The following is a 14,246-nucleotide window of genomic DNA, read 5'->3' as shown; positions in this document are numbered from 1 at the left end:
ACAAGCCATAAATTCTGCTAACAATGTTTTGTATCTTAAAGCTTCCCTTCTCATTCCATGGCTTTCTTCCTGAGAGCATGATTGCATTCCTCCCCCAAGGTCAGTGTGCTTTCACTGATACCATACTGGCTCAGCGAAATACCACATCTCCCCCTTCTTTGTTTAGGAGAAGAGGCTTGTTTCAACGCTTTATCTATTAAAGTTTGCACACATTTTAAGACACAGAATTATAGATCAAAATACATATATAAAAGGAATGAATAAGCATCCTACAGCTATTAGTAACAAGCTTATATCAAGTCACCAAAAGATGTCTGAATATATCAAAACCATCACTTTGTTGCTGTTTTTGTACTCCTTTTTGCAAGTTTTGAATACTTTTGTGAATAGATTCCGAATGATCAGACAGATTCATGCAGCAAAGCCCATCAAAATCCTGACAACCATGATTTTGTGCTAATAATAAAAAAAATCTATTGCTGATCTATTCTGTTACTAACCCAACTATGCCAAAGACACCGCTGAGCAAGAGGATGTTTATCAGCCGGGTCAGAGCAGAGAAGGGAGGCAGGCGCAGCACCTTCAGGGCGTCCCCTGTTGTAAATAAAGTGTGCTCTGGGTCTGTCCTCTCCCCTTCGCTCCGAGCCACCTCTGTTTATCCCCTCAGCAGATTCAGTGAAAGAGTACTGACTAGACGTTGCTGCATGCGTGGCCAGCGCATGCAACAAGGCCCGTCAAATATGTGCTCTGCAGGCTAACAGCGGTTCTGTTTTGTAAAGTAGCATAGTATATAGAATCTACATCAGTTAACAGCGTTGATAGTGCCGATACAGTTGTATTTATTTGCTTAGCAAGCCAACAGTCCAATTTATTTAGCATAGTTAATGCCTAGGCACTTGCCACACCAGGTGTAAAGACTGAAGCAGCAATAATTTTACTTAGTTTCCAAAACTCTGTATTATCTTGGCAACCAGATTCAATGCTATGTATGCTTCGTTTAGGTCTTTTATGCTGTCTGGATTTTGATATGTGCTCGCATGATTACGTCATGCTGTGTCGTTGCAATGTATAGATCTTAAAGCATTTACAATCATTACCCCTCTAGAAACATTAGCTCTTGAATAGTTAAAAAAAAATAGAAGTCCATCTTTACTGATCCCAAAAAGTTCCATCTTTTGTAGTTTTAGCACTCAGCACTTGTGGTTGCTGCTGTTTTACACAGAGTTGCCGTCCTACCGGTATCTGGCAGGTCAACCAAACATGCTCTGAAATACCCGCAGATGATACAGACAAGGATCCACTTGTTTACTGCTCCTGTAAAGACATAAGCGTATCCCTTCCCCCATGTTATAAGAGGGAACGGTCCTTCCACTTATACAAAGCTCGACTCAGACAGGAGTATCTGTTAACCATGTCAGGGGCGGGGGGGTGGGGGCGCCTGGCGGCGGCTGTGGCCCAGACATATAAGAGGAAAGAAAACTAAAACCTGAGGTTTAAGACAAGAATAGGGAGGGATCCTTAAAGCCACCGCTACAAGCAAAACAGACCATCACTAAAACCAAAGCAGGATAAGGAAAAAGGGAGCAAGACAACCTCCCCCCACCCCTCCCTCTTCCCAGGCTTAACACCATCTCCACCTCCCTCCCCTGCCCCCTTAGCGGGACAGGGATGGGGGGCGGGGGGGGGGAAAGAGGGAATGGGGGTTACAGACAGTTAATCACGCGCCGCTTTATTGATATCAACGGTTTAACGGCTGCACCTACAGCAGCAGCCATGACTGTAGCCTTTTCTTGTTCTAACATTCGCTCAGCAGCTTCCAGCAGTTGCCCTGTACTAGATCCTTTTGGCAGCACACTGAGGGCTCTCTTAGTTTTTTGGGTTTGTTTTTTGTTTTTTTTTTTTTTTTTTTATTAGCATTATTAAAGGCAAGCATATCTAAGAACTTTGCTTTCATGTCATCATCCAGATCAGGGTGAGCCATAATTGCAGTGTGCAACCGATCAATAAATTTCCCATATGGTTCTGTGGGACCTTGTCTTCTTGATGTAAAGGCAGGTCCAGACTTTTCATCGTGCACCCTAGCAAGCGCTCTATAAGCCAAATCTTGGCCCAGTTGTAACACTTCGGTAGCAAATTGCGCTTGCCAATCAGATCGTGTGTAGTGTCCCGCTCCCATCAGCATTTGAGTTTGCACCCCGAATAATGGATCACCCTGTTGTCGAGGCGTTGCAGCTGCCCTATCACAAGCAGCCTGCCAGTACTGAAAGAACTGCAGCTGCTGCGACCTGGACAATCATTCTAATATCATAAGGAGCTAACAACTGTGATGAAAAAATATGCTGCAACACAGATTGAGCATATGATGATTTTAGCCCATACTGAGTAACTGCACTTTTAGCTTCCTTCAATATTTTCCAGTCTAATGCTTTCCACACACTTTTCCCAGTATTATCAGTCACAACTGGAAATGCCATAGGAAAAGGCTCTCCTTCTATCAAAGCATCTCGAATCACCTCTTTCCACTGCACTATCGGATTCAAAACCCCGGCCCCTCCCGCCGGCGTCCCTTGCAAAGGTGCAAAAAGACTGATCTCACCCGATGCTCCGTTCGGAATGAATAGGTTGGATGCTGACAGGTCTCGATGTGGCACAGGCGAAGGAGTTGACAAGTTTCCCAGTGACACTTCTAGGCGAATCTCTAGGGCTTCCAGTCTTTTTAGCGTCTCTTCCAGCTGTGCGTCCTTGGAGCCAGATGAATGTTCATCCCCCTCCTCCTCACGCCGTGGTGGCAGGGAAGAAGGTGGTAACGGGGGATAAACCAGAGCTGTTGGTGCCGGCGAAAAGGCTCGTGACTCTGAGTCTGCACTGGCGCAGCGTGGCGGGGTGCCTGGCGGTGGTACGTCTGATGGTGGTGAAAAGCCTTTGGCAGTTTTTCCCTCTGGTGCCCGCATATCTATAGTTATAGGGGCTGTGGCTGCAGTTCCTGGAGTCCTTGCTGGGGCTCGAACCCCCCCACCCTCAGCACGAGCCGGGGCGGCGGCAGGGCTCGTTAAACCCAAGAACAGCATGCTGGTAGTGGAGGTGGACCCGTCGGCTGGAGTTAAGGCCGCAAAAGCAGATGCAGCAACTGGACGCTCGGCTTTCATGCTTATCAATGTTTCGTTAATTAGCTTCCACACGGTGGAGATCCCTTACTTATTTCATCCCACAGCTTTTTTCCTATCTTTTCCTGTGTCGGGAGTTCAAAAGGATCATCAACTGTGGGGATTAATTCCCTTTTCTTTGCCCACTGCAGCAAAGCTTCTAGGACGGCCGAGTCATAACTCAGTCCTCTCATAGAGAGCATAATAATTCTAGGGCTACCTCCTTTTCCATTATTGCCGGCAGTTTCACAATTGGTGCTCCCTGATTAAGGCACCCCTTTTACTCCCTGATTAAGTACTCACTATTGGTGCTCCCTGATTAAGGCACCCCTTTTTTGCAGCTTGTCCTGTAGCCCTGGCAGACGGCGAACCCCTGTTTCAACGGTTCAGGCTCCGGATCGTCGCATCTGAAGGACAAATGCGTAGTCGATCTTGCCCCCCGGTCGCTGCTCCCGGTGCTTCTCTGCCTCCGCCACTCCGATAGCAGTGTCTTCTAGTAGTCCCTGTTCGGGCGCCATTTGCGAGCGACGGAGGAACGTACGACAAAAGACTCAATATGAGTAATAAGCGTAGTTCGATTTATTAGTCCCGGGTGCACATATTTATATTGCTAAGATAAAATATGCCTACTAGTCATTGCGTGATTGGCTTAAGCTCTAATAGTTACATTTGCATATCCTTCCTACTTGCAGTTAGCTAATCTGGAAAGTCCCGTTAACCTGAAAGTCCCGTACTTTTCATGTTTTCACTTTCTCAGAGTTGTTTACGATCTTCTTCAAGGTTGCTTCGTTTACTTTCTCACAGGAAGCTTCATTACTTTCTCACAGGCGGCCTCATTATTTTCTCACAGGTGGCTTCAGTACTTTCTTACAGGCGGCTTCATTACTTTCTCACAAGCGGCTTCAGTGATGTCCTTGAGGCCTGCTGCTCACAAACATAACAATTCCATTCGGTCTGGATTGTTCACTAAGTGTCCCTGATACTCCAGGTATCCAACACAGTCCCTCTAGAACAGCTGTCCCAGCGGGCCCTCCACGGGGCACAGCCTCCTTCAGGCCTCCACCTGCTCCGGCGTGGGGTCCTCCACGGGCTGCAGGTGGATCTCTGCCCCTCCGTGGACCTCCATGGGCTGCAGGGGGACAACCTGCTCCACCATGGTCGTCACCACGAGTTGCAGAGGAATCTTGGCCAGGAGCCGCATTACTCCTCCCCCTCCTCCTTCACTGACCTTGGCGTCTGCAGCCGTTCCTCACAACAGGCTGGCAGACGCCTCTCAGGATCCTTTTTACATCTTATTCACTTCAACTGCTCCTCTCCACTTCTTGCAGCCAGGCCGGGCCGAGTTGGGCCCAGTCGGCTGCCCGGCGGGAAGCCAGAGGGTGAGGCCTGCAAGGCCCACAAGGCTCGCGCTTCCCCCTCTCTGCCCCCCGCTCAGCTGCTTCACATCTCTCCCTTTTTTTTTTTTTTTCTGTTTTCCCCTATTTAAATACATTATCGCAGAGGCGTTATCACGGGACATTCTGCTACCAATTGGCTTGGCCTTGGCCAGCAGTGGGTCCGCTCTAGGCCCGGCCGAGTCCACTGAACAAAGGGGAGCGACTTCTAGCAGTTTCCTACAGAAGCTGCCACCTTAGGCCCCCCCCCACTAACAAAACCAGAACAGCCACCCTTTCGCAGCGGCATCCAGCTGTTTGGAGAAGTATGCTACCGCCCGTCTGTATGGTCCCAAATCTTGTGCCAATATTCCTAGTGCCATTCCTTGTTTTTCGTGGGAAAATAGAAAAAATGGCTTACTCACATCAGGAAGTCCCAATGCCGATGCCGACATCAGGGCTTTCTTCAGCTGCTGGAAGGCTCGATCTGACTCAGCATCCCACTGGAGATCCTTTTGGTTAGCTGCTATCAGGGAATAGAGTGGCTTAACAGGCAGACCATAATCACATATCCAAAGTTGGCACCACCCGTCATTCCTAAGAATGTCCGTAGTTCCTTTATAGTTTGTGGTCGGGGGCTTTGGCATATGGCCTCTTTCCGGGCTTGTCCTAGGATCCGTTGTCCGGCACTGATCTCGTACCCCAGGTACGTGACCTGGGGTTGTAACAACGCCTGTGCCTTTTTCTTAGAAACCCGATATCCCTGTAGTCCCAGGAAATTTAACAGACTCACGGTCCAAATGACACAGGATTCTTTGGTTCTGGTTGCAATAAGAAGGTCGTCTACATATTGTAACACCTTCCCTTCTTCTGATGGTGGTTCCCATGATTCCAAGTCCTTTGCTAGCTGATTCCCAAAAATTGTGGGGCTATTTTTAAAACCCTGCGGCAACACCGTCCATGTGAGCCGGGTCTTTCGACCACTTTTGGGATTTTCCCATTCAAAAGCAAAAATTTTCTGGCTGGCTTCATGGAGAGGGAGGCAAAAGAAAGCATCTTTTAAATCTAGGACCGTAAACCAAGCTAAATCAGGTTTTAGCATGGTTAATAGGGTATAGGGGTTAGCTACCACAGGTCCTCTGTTATTTTGTTGATGGCTCTTAAGTCTTGAACTATCCTATAGGACCCATCAGGTTTCTTAACTGGAAGTACAGGTGTATTGAATTCTGACTCACATTCTTTTAGTAGTCTTAGTTCTATGAACCGCTCTATGACAGGACAAATTCCTTCCCTAGCTTCCCTTTTCAGTGGGCAAAATGTGGGATTTTGGTGTGAAATGGGGGGATTTGGGGCAAAATGTGGGAATTTTGGTGTGAAATGGGGGAATTTGGGGCAAAATGTGGGATTTTGGTGAAAAATGGGGGAATTTGGGGCAAAAAAGCGGGATTTGGGGCAAAAATGCAGAAATTTAGGCGAAAAATGGGGGATTTTGGGGGCAAAATGTGGGATTTTGGTGTGAAATGTGGGAGTTTTGGGCAAAAATGCGGCATTTGGGGGCGAAACGGGGGAATTTGGGGGGAAATCACGGGATTTTGGGGCAACAATGTGGGATTTTGGTGCGAAATGGGGGAATTTGGGGCAAGAATGGGGGATTTTGGTGTGAAATGGGGGAATTTGGGGCAAAATGTGGGATTTTGGTGAAAAATGGGGGAATTTGGGGCAAAAAAGCGGGATTTGGGGCAAAAATGCAGGAATTTGGGCGAAAAATGGGGGATTTTGGGGGCAAAATGTGGGATTTTGGTGTGAAATGTGGGAGTTTTGGGCAAAAATGCGGCATTTGGGGGCGAAACGGGGGAATTTGGGGGGAAATCGCGGGATTTTGGGGCAACAATGTGGGATTTTGGTGCGAAATGGGGGAATTTGGGGCAAAAATGTGGGATTTTGGGGGCAAAATGGGGGAATTTGGGGGGAAATTGCGGGATTTTGGGGGCAAAATGTGGGATTTTGGTGTGAAATGGGGGAATTTGGGGCAAAAATGCGGGAATTTGGGGCAAAATGGGGGAATTTGGGGAAATCACAGCATTTTGGGAGCAAAATGTGGGATTTTGGTGCGAAATGCGGGAATTTGGGGGAAAAATGGGGGATTTTGGGGGCAAAATGGGGGATTTTGGTGTGAAATGGGGGAATTTGGGGCAAAATGTGGGAATTTTGGTGCAAAATGGGGGAATTTGGGGCAAAAAAGCGGGATTTGGGGCTAAAATGCGGGAATTTGGGGCAAAAATGGGGGATTTTGGGGGCAAAATGTGCGATTTTGGTGTAAAATGTGGGAATTTTGGGCAAAAATGCAGCATTTGGGGGCAAAACGGGGGAATTTGGGGGGAAATCACGGGATTTTGGGGCAACAATGTGGGATTTTGGTGCGAAATGGGGGAATTTGGGGCAAAATGTGGGAATTATGGTGGAAAATGGGGGAATTTGGGGCAAAAATGCAGGATTTGGGGGGCAAAATGGGGGAATATGGGGAAATCACAGCATTTTGGGAGCAAAATGTGGGATTTTGATGCGAAATGTGGGAATTTTGGGCAAAAATGCGGCATTTGGGGGCAAAACGGGGGAATTTGGGGGGAAATCGCGGGATTTTGGGGCAACAATGTGGGATTTTGGTGCAAAATGGGGGAATTTGGGGCAAAATGTGGGAATTTTGGTGCGAAATGGGGGAATTTGGGGCAAGAATGGGGGATTTGGGGGGCAAAATGGGGGAATTTGGGGGGAAATTCCTGGATTTTGGGGCAAAATGTGGGCTTTTGGTGCGAACTGCGGGAATTTGGGGCAAAAATGGGGGATTTGGGGGGCGAAACGGGGGAATTTGGGGGAAATCACGGGATTTTGGGGGCAAAATGTGGGATTTTGGTGCGAAATGGGGGAATTTGGGGCAAAATGTGGGAATTTGGGGCAAAATGTGGGAATTTGGGGCAAAAATGCGGGAATTTGGGGGGCGAAACGGGGGAATTTGGGGGAAATCACGGGCTTTTGGGGGCAAAATGTGGGATTTTGGTGCGAAATGGGGGAATTTGGGGTAAAAATGCGGGAATTTGGGGCAAAAATGCGGGAATTTGGGGGGCAAAATGGGGGAATTTGGGGAAATCACAGGATTTTGGGAGCAAAATGTGGGATTTTGGTGCGGAATGCGGGAATTTGGGGGGAAAAATGGGGGATTTGTGGGGCAAAATGTGGGAATTTGGGGGGAAATTCCAGGATTTTGGGGCAACAATGTGGGCTTTTGGTGTGAAATGCGGGAATTTGGGCAAAAATGCAGGATTTGGGGGGCAAATTGTGGGAATTTGGGGGAAATCACGGGATTTTGGGGGCAAAATGTGGGATTTTGGTGCGAAATGCGGGAATTTTGGGCAAGAATGGGGGATTTTGGGGGCAAAATGTGGGAATTTGGGGTGAAATCCCGGGATTTTGGGGGCAAAATGTGGGATTTTGGTGTGAAATGGGGGAATTTGGGGCAAAAATGCGGGATTTGGGGGGCAAAATGGGGGAATTTGGGGGGAATCGTTAGATTTTGGGGCAAAATGGGGGATTTTGGTGCGAAATGGGGTAATTTGGGGCAAAAATGCGGGATTTGGCGGGCAAAAGGTGGGAATCTTGGGGGAAATCGCGAGATTTTGGGGGCGAACCTGTGGGGGGTGTGGCGGCGACCACTCCCCGTTCCGGTGTCCGGTCCTCCCGGCCAGCAGGGGGCGGTGTTGGAGACGCCGTTGGGGCCTGTTCACGTGGCGCTGGAAGGCGCGCCCCGCCCTGGTCGCCCCGCCCTGCTGATGCTGCCGGACGTGGGCCACACGCGTGAGTCCCGCCCCCTTCCCCCTCTCCCGCCGCGCCCCTCCCCCGCAGACGCCTCGTGCTTCGCCCCGCTCTTCGCCCACCCCGAGATGCGGGAGGTCGCCAGCCACTCCCTGCTCGTCCACCTCGACCCCCCCGGCATGGAGGTGGGCGCCCCGCCCTACCCCCCGGGGTGCGTCTGCACTCCCCTCTTCCGCTCCCCCCAGTTGACCCCAGTGACTCCCAGTTGACTGCGTTGACCCCACTGCCCCCCCAGTTGACCCCACTGCCCCCCCAGTTGACCCCAGTGACCCCCAGGTTGACCCCACTGACCCCCCTGTTGACCCCACTGCCCCCCCAGTTGACCCCAGTGACTCCCAGTTGACTGCGTTGACCCCTCTGACGACCCGGTTGACCCCACTGCCCCCCCAGTTGACCCCACGGACCCCCCCAGTTGATCCCAGTGACCCCCATTAACCCCCCAGTTGCCCCCATTAACCCCCAGTTGACCCCACTGACCCCCATTAACCCCCAGTTGCCCCCATTAACCCCCAGTTGACCCCCATTGACCCCCATTAACCCCCCGTTGACCCCACTGACCCCCATTAACCCCCAGTTGCCCCCATTAACCCCCCGTTGACCCCCATTAACCCCCAGTTGCCCCCATTAACCCCCGTTGACCCCCATTAACCCCCAGTTGACCCCCATTAACCCCCCGTTGACCCCACTGACCCCCATTAACCCCCAGTTGCCCCCATTAACCCCTTGTTGACCCCCATTGACCCCCCGTTGACCCCACTGACCCCCATTAACCCCCAGTTGCCCCCATTAACCCCTCGTTGACCCCCATTAACCCCTAGTTGACCCCCATTGACCCCCCGTTGACCCCCATTGACCCCCAGTGACCCCCAGTTGACCCCACTGACCCCCATTAACCCCCCGTTGACCCCCATTAATCCCCAGTTGCCCGCATTAACCCCCAGTTGACCCCCATTGACCCCCGTTGACCCCCATTAAGGCCCAGTTGCCCCACATTAACCCCCAGTTGCACCCATTAACCCCCAGTTGACCCCCATTGACGCCTGTTAACCCCCATTAACCCCCAGTTGACCCCCATTAACCCCCAGTGACCCCCAGTAACACCTGGTTGCCCCCATTAACACCCAGTTGACCCCCATTAACCCCCAGTTGACCCCCATTGACCCCCCATTGACCCCATTAACCCCCAGTTGACCCCCATTAACCCCCAGTTGACCCCCATTAAACCCCAGTTGACCCCCCGTTGACCCCCATTAACCCCCAGTTGACCCCCATTAAACCCCAGTTGACGCCCCGTTGACCCCCATTAACCCCCAGTTGACCCCCATTAACCCCCAGTTGACCCCACTGACCCCCATTAACCCCCAGTTAACCCCCTGTTGACCCCCATTAACCCCCAGTTGCCCCCATTGACCCCCAGTTGCTTCCCATTAACCCCCAGTTGCCCCCATTAACCCCCAGTTGCCCCCCATAAGCCCCCCATTGACCCCCATTAACCCCCAGTTGCCCCCATTAACCCCCAGTTGACCCCCTGTTGACCCCCATTAACCCCCAGTTGCCCCCATTGACCCCCAGTTGCCCCCCATTGACCCCCAGTTTCCCCCATTAACCCCCAGTTGCCCCCCATAAGCCCCCCGTTGACCCCCATTAACCCCCAGTTGACCCCCATTAACCCCCCGTTGACCCCACTGACCCCCATTAACCCCCAGTTGCCCCCCACTAACCCCCAGTTGACCCCCATTAACCCCCAGTTGCCCCCATTAACCCCCAGTTGACCCCACTGACCCCCATTAACCCCCAGTTGCCCCCCACTAACCCCCAGTTGCCCCCATTAACCCCCAGTTGACCCCACTGACCCCCATTAACCCCCAGTTGCCCCCCACTAACCCCCAGTTGCCCCCATTAACCCCCAGTTGACCCTGTCGTCTCTCTGTTGACCCCCCCACCCCTCCCCCCCCCCCAGTTGACCCCCCGCCCCCCCGTCCCCCCACCTCGACCGCCATCACATCGCAGCATCACCCTACGCACCCCTCCCCCCCCCAACCGCCATCGCTTCACCTCATTGGTCCCCTCGCCCGCCCTCCCCCCACCTCGACCCCCGATTGACCCCTTGCCCCTCCCCCTGTCGCCCCTCCCCCCCCGCCCCCCGCCCCTCCCCCGCAGGTACCAGTACCCCTCCCTGGAGCAACTGGCCGAAATCGTCCCCTGCGTCCTCCGGCACCTCAAGTGAGTGGGCGGGGGGGCGCCCCACGGCGCTGTGGGGCGGGGAGGGGGCCCCTGACCCGTAGCGGGACGGGACGGGGGGGCGGGGCCAGCACCGGCCTGACCCCGCCCACCCCCCCAGCATCGCCAGCGTCGTGGGCATCGGGGTGGGCGCCGGCGCCTTCGTCCTGGCTAAATTTGGGGTGAGATGTGGGGCGGGGCGTGGGGCGGGGCGTGGGGCAGGGTGGGGGGCAGATTTGGGGGAATGCAGGGCTGCGGGAATCTCGGGGGAGGTTCTGTGGGGCTGGGGGGCGTGGCTGTGGGGCTGGGGGGGTCGCTATGGGGCGGGGGGGTCGCTATGGGGCAGGGGGGTGTGGCTGTGGGGCTGGGGGGTCGCTATGGGGCTGGGGGGCGTGGCCGTGGGGCGCTATGGGGCTGGAGGAGGTTAGTGGGGTCTCTGGGCACTTGTGGGTCGCTGGGGGGTTGGGGGCTTGGCTATGGGGCTGGGGGGTCGCTATGGGGCTGGGGGGGTCGCTATGGGGCGGGGGGGCATGGCCGTGGGGCGCTATGGGGCTGGAGGAGGTTAGTGGGGTCTCTGGGCACTTGTGGGTCGCTGGGGGGTTGTGGGCTTGGCTATGGGGCTGGGGGGTCGCTATGGGGCTGGGGGGGTCGCTATGGGGCGGGGGGGCATGGCCGTGGGGCGCTATGGGGCTGGAGGAGGTTAGTGGGGTCTCTTGGTTGGGTACTTGTGGGTCGCTGGGGGCTCTCGGGGGCGTGGCTGTGGGGCTGGGGGGTCGCTATGGGGCAGGGGGGGTCGCTATGGGGCAGGGGGGCATGGCCATGGGGCGCTATGGGGCTGGAGGAAGTTAGTGGGGTCTCTTGGTTGGGCACTTGTGGGTCGCTAGGGGGTTGTGGGCTGTCGGGGGGCATCGCTATGGGGCAGGGGGTTCGCTATGGGGCTGGGGGGTCGCTATGGGGCGGGGGGGCGTGGCCGTGGGGCGCTATGGGGCTGGAGAAGGTTAGTGGGGTCTCTGGGCACTTGTGGGTCGCTGGGGGGTTGGGGGCTCGGCTGTGGGGCTGGGGGGTCGCTATGGGGCTGGGGGGGTCGCTATGGGGCGGGGGGGCATGGCCGTGGGGCGCTATGGGGCTGGAGGAGGTTAGTGGGGTCTCTGGGCACTTGTGGGTCGCTGGGGGGTTGGGGGCTTGGCTATGGGGCTGGGGGGTCGCTATGGGGCTGGGGGGGTCGCTATGGGGCGGGGGGGCATGGCCGTGGGGCGCTATGGGGCTGGAGGAGGTTAGTGGGGTCTCTTGGTTGGGTACTTGTGGGTCGCTGGGGGCTCTCGGGGGGCGTGGCTGTGGGGCTGGGGGGTCGCTATGGGGCAGGGGGGGTCGCTATGGGGCAGGGGGGCATGGCCATGGGGCGCTATGGGGCTGGAGGAAGTTAGTGGGGTCTCTTGGTTGGGCACTTGTGGGTCGCTAGGGGGTTGTGGGCTGTCGGGGGGCATCGCTATGGGGCAGGGGGTTCGCTATGGGGCTGGGGGGTCGCTATGGGGCGGGGGGCGTGGCCGTGGGGCGCTATGGGGCTGGAGAAGGTTAGTGGGGTCTCTGGGCACTTGTGGGTCGCTGGGGGGTTGGGGGCTCGGCTGTGGGGCTGGGGGGTCACTATGGGGCAGGGGGGCGTCGCTATGGGGCTGGGGAGTCGCTATGGGCTGGGGGGTCGCTATGGGGCTGGGGGGGCGTGGCCGTGGGGCGCTATGGGGCTGGAGGAGGTTAGTGGGGTCTCTTGGTTTGGCACTTGTGGGTCGCTGGGGGCTCTCGGGGGGCGTGGCTGTGGGGCTGGGGGGTCGCTATGGGGCTGGGGGGTCGCTATGGGGTGGGAGGGCGTGGCCGTGGGGCGCTATGGGTCTGGCCCTGCCCCACAGCTGCTGCACCCCGAGGCGGTGGAGGGGCTGGTGCTGATCAACATCAACCCCCGCGCCAAGGGCTGGGTGGATTGGGTGGCGCACAAGGTGGGCGGGGCGGCGGGTGGGGAGGGCTAATGGGGAGAGGGGTGGGGCAGAAGGGGGCGGGGTTTGGGGGGGGTTCCTGCTGCTGGCCCCGCGGCGCTGTGGGTCGCTTGGGGTCGCGTGTGGCTCACTGTGGGTCCCTATGGGTCGCCGTGGGTCGCTGTGGGTGGCGGTGGGCGGCCGTGGGTCACTGTGGGTCCCTACGGTGTCTGTGGGTCGCTGTGGGTCCCTACGGTGTTGGTGGGCGGCTGTGGGTCGCTGTGGGTCCCTACGTAGCTGTGGGTCGCTGTGGGTCCCTACGGTGTCTGTGGGTCGCCGTGGGTCGCTGCGGGTCCCTACGGTGTCTGTGGGTCGCTGTGGGTCGTGGTGGGTCCCTACGGTCGCTGTGGGTCGCTGTGGGTCCCTACGGTGTCTGTGGGTCGCTGTGGGTCGCTGTGGGTCCCTACGGTGTCTGTGGGTCGCCGTGGGTCGCTGTGGGCCGCTGTGGGTCCCTACGGTGTCTGTGGGTCACTGTGGGTCGCTGTGGGTCACGGTGGGTCCCTACGGTGTCTGTGGGTCGCTGTGGGTCGCTGTGGTGTCTGTGGGTCGCTGTGGGTCGCTGTGGGTCACTGTGGGTCACTGTCGTGTCTGTGGGTCGCTGTGGGTCGCTGTGGGTCCCTACGGTGTCTGTGGGTGTCTGTGGGTCGCCGTGGGTCGCCGTGGGTCGCTGTGGGTCCCTACGGTGTCTGTGGGTCGCTGTGGGTCGCGGTGGGTCCCTACGGTGTCTGTGGGTGCCGGTGGATCGCGGTGGGTCGCCGTGGGTCGCCGTGGGTCCCACGGGTGCCCCCCCAGCTGTCGGGCCTGACGTCCTCCAGCAGCGAGCTCATCCTGGCGCACCTCTTCACGCAGGTCGGGCGGGGGGGCACTTGGGGGTCCCGTGGGGGGCACTTGTGGGTCCGGGGGCGCTTGGGGGTCTGGGGAGGGCCACTTGTGGGTCTTGGGGGTCAGTTTTGGGGGCCCTCAAGGGGCACTTGGGGGGCCTGGGGGCACTTGGGGGGCCTGTGGGGGGCACTTGGGGGGCCCAGAGTCCACCTGGAGGCCCCAAGGGCCACTTGTGGGTCGGGGGGGGCACTTACGGGTCAGGGAGCTCAGTTAAGGGTTGGGGGAGGGTCACTTGTGGGTCACAGGGTGGGGGCGGGGCAGGGGCGGGGCTGTGACACGGGGGCGGGGTGGGGGCGGGGCTGAGACACAGGGGCGGGGCGGGGGCGGGGCTGAGACACAGGGGCGGGGCAGGGGCGGGGCAGGGGCGGGGCGGGGGCGGGGCTGTGACGCGCAGGCCGCAGGAGGAGCTGGCGGCCGCCCCTCCCCCGGTGCAGCAGGCCCGGCGGCGGCTGGGGGCGGCGCCCAACGCCCCCCTGCTCTGGGCCATGTACAACAGGTACTGGGCAAACTGGGGGCGCTGCGGCGGGGCTGCGGGGCACTGGGACTGCCCTCGGAGCACTGGGATCGAGCTGGGATTGAACTGGGAGGGAACTGGGAGGGGCTGGAATGGAACTGGGGGGACTGGTGGGGATTGGGAGGGGACTGCGGGGGACTGGGAGGGACTTGGAGGGACTGGGAGGGACTGGGAGGGACTGGGAGGGACTGGGAGGGACTGGGAGGGACTGGGAGGGACTGGA

At 56.9% G+C, this 14,246-nt stretch overlaps 1 long non-coding RNA gene across 1 annotated transcript; it reads left to right on the top strand.

The window, feature by feature from the left end:
* The first annotated feature begins 8,257 nt into the window (after positions 1-8,257).
* LOC147596109 (uncharacterized) lies at positions 8,258-10,596 on the top strand. The gene is made up of 3 exons (XR_015261597.1): positions 8,258-8,365; positions 8,414-8,534; positions 10,544-10,596. It is a non-coding gene; the product is annotated as an uncharacterized LOC147596109 (long non-coding RNA).
* Positions 10,597-14,246: the final 3,650 nt, after the last annotated feature.

This window comes from Chlamydotis macqueenii, unplaced genomic scaffold, assembly GCF_036417535.1.
Source record: "Chlamydotis macqueenii isolate bChlMac1 unplaced genomic scaffold, bChlMac1.mat HAP1_SCAFFOLD_156, whole genome shotgun sequence".
Classification (NCBI taxonomy): Eukaryota; Metazoa; Chordata; class Aves; order Otidiformes; family Otididae; genus Chlamydotis; species Chlamydotis macqueenii.
Note: the sequence above shows the minus strand (reverse complement) of the source record. Positions and strands in the feature narration are given on the sequence as shown.